This window comes from Anolis sagrei, chromosome 2 (assembly GCF_037176765.1).
Source record: "Anolis sagrei isolate rAnoSag1 chromosome 2, rAnoSag1.mat, whole genome shotgun sequence".
Taxonomy (NCBI): Eukaryota; Metazoa; Chordata; class Lepidosauria; order Squamata; family Dactyloidae; genus Anolis; species Anolis sagrei.
In genome coordinates, this window is record NC_090022.1 from 150,265,592 (window position 1) to 150,268,439 (window position 2,848).

Below are 2,848 nucleotides of genomic sequence, written 5' to 3' on the forward strand. Positions count from 1 at the left end.
GCATTTATTCTGCTTTCAACTTCATTCCAAAGAGACAGGTTTCACATACATTTGTGAATACACAAATGTTTGCTTCTGTCACATCATTTTTATTTCAAAAAAAAATGTTCTTTGGTAATGAGCTGACACAACAGTTGGATTTCTGGAGTCCTCGTGGACAACAAGTTAAACATGAGCCAACAATGTAATGCAACAGCAAAAAGCCAATGGGATTTTGGCCTGCATAAATAGAAGTATAGTGTCTGTATCCAGGGAAGTCATGCTACCTTTCTGTTCTGCCTTAGTCAGACCACACCTGGAATACGGTGTCCAATGCTGGGCACCACAATTGAAGGGAGATGTTGACAATCTGAATGTATCCAGAGGAAGATGACTCAAATGATCAAGTATCTGGAGAACAAGCCCAAAGAGGAGTGGCTTAAAGACCTGGGTATGTTTAGCCTGCAGAAGACATGATGAAGGCCATGTATACAGTACATATGTGAGGGGAAGTCATAGGGAGGAGGAGCAGGCTTGTTTTCTGCTGCCCTGGAGACTAGGACGCAGAACAATGGCTTCAAACTACAGGAAAGAAAAGTCCACCTGAACATTAGGAAGAGCTTCCTAACTGTGAGAGCTGTTCAGTAGTGGAACTCTCTTCCCTGGAGTGTGGCGGAGCCGCCTCCTTTGGAGGCTTTTAAACAGAGGCTGGATGGCCATCTGTTGGGGGTGCTCTGAATGCAATTTTCCTCCTTCTTGGCAGGGGGTTGGACTGGATGGCCCATGAAGTCTGTTCCAATTCTATGATTCTTTTAGCAATAATATGCTTCCCTAATGGGCTGGACACAACACGGGATGAGAACTGAGATAGTGGCCCCTTAAGAAAATCTAGGTTGTAACACAAGCAACTACAGGAGCACATGCACGTATACTAGTGATATAGAAAAAGAAATTGCATCTGTGCCTGCAAAAGAAGCCAGTGCAACCTGAGTGCGTTAAATAGAGACAAAGTTTTTCAGGGAAAACCGTCAGTGAATATAATGGAGTCAATAGACCAGTGCTTGAATACAAGTGAGGAGGTTACATTTCTTTCAACATGTTCTCAATTTAGGGATTCCAAGGGAGTGCCCCAGGCTAATATTAATACTTCTAGCTAAGTTCCCCAACTGTGAAAATATATACAGAGGGTATAAATATGGCTGATTTGGACCTTATTATGGAGGACAGAAGCACCTAGTATGTGGAATAGTCCAGAGCTCAACTGGTAACATCAGAAGAGAGGATCCACGCTTGCTGGAAAGAGTGGTTTCCTCCTTACTGTCACACCAGCCTCTACTAGGATTGTCATTAAGAAAAATGCATGCTAGAGTGAGCAATACCAAGAAGACCGTTGTCTCCTCTGCTGTAAAAAAAATGGCACCAATTTGCATCCAACTACCATGAACAGGATTTATTTTTCACAGATAAAAACCAACCGAGACAAACATTGTTCCAGCAAATCGATTGCATTTGTGTTGGTTCCATTTTTTTGTAAACAGGGACACCAGGCAGCTTCTCAAAGCATCATGTAAGCATATGTCTCCTGTCTCAGAATATTTGGGAATTATTTTTGATAATAATGCCTATTCTGTTTATATCCAGTAAAGAAATGTAGTTCAACACCATTGGAACTGCCAAGGCAGAGAAAGCTAAGGATCTTGTAAAACTACAGGACCAAGAAATCCATAGATTTGGGCCTGTCAGTTGAAGTGTCAAACTGCATTAATTTGACAGTAAATGCACCCAAGGACAATTCAGACATTAACTCTTAATTTTCATAGTTGTTGCAGAAAGAGACTTTCCAGGTTCTGTCTTACCTACAGAGGAGAATCATAAGCTATCACTTCATCCAGTTGTGATGAGTAACTGCATCATACCCTTCTTCCTTATTTTATGACACAGGCGCTCTTGATGTCTCATGTATATCATTTCAAAGAGACTGTTTCCTTTGGTTTCTTCATATTCTAGTAAAGCAGGAAAGACATTGGGTCAGCTGACAATAAATTCAACCTTGACGGGCTTTCTAAGACTCATGGAATTTATCTCAACTAACCCCAAGTAAGTCAGGCTTTCTCTTCTGCTTTTTACAGGTGTTATTGCTCTGTGCTCTGAAACTGATTTTACGGTGGGAGCACTCAACCTTGACAGGTTGCTAATGTCTACATGCTGTACATTTTAAAGAGCCATGTAAACACAGAATACATTGCATTAAAGAGAGCCATGTAAACACAGAATACATTGCATTGAAATAACAACTACAACCAACAGCAGTGGAAGAAGATAACAGTCTGTGGCAATGGGAAACATTACAAAATTGAGCCATTATAAAACAATACATTTAATATATCTAAGGGGGAAATACATAAAATCATATTACATAGATGTAATGTTTCCTTTAATATCTCCTAACACACCTGTCTTTCCACTATACTTTAAGAACAAAAGCTGTGAAGCTATGTTAGAAGATACAAGATTGCAGACAGAATACTCTCAAAAGAGTGCAAGCCAAGTACCATATATCCCAAGGTTTCGTCAAAAGTATCTGATACAAAGCAGAAAATGGTAGATGGAAGATATCACATTTGCTGATGACAATTATTTGGCGTAAAGAGCACAAAAAGATCTAAAAACTGGAGAATTGGCTTTAAAATTATAAATGCAAATGCAGTTCAAACAAGTGTAAAATGATGCTTCTTGGGATAAAGTAGTAATAAGGGATCGGGGTCATGGCTGAGATGAAAATGTCAATCCCATTTATAAATACTGTAAAAAACATATTCCAAGATGCACACAACTAGAAAGCAAGTGGAAATCTGCTGATACTGTCCTT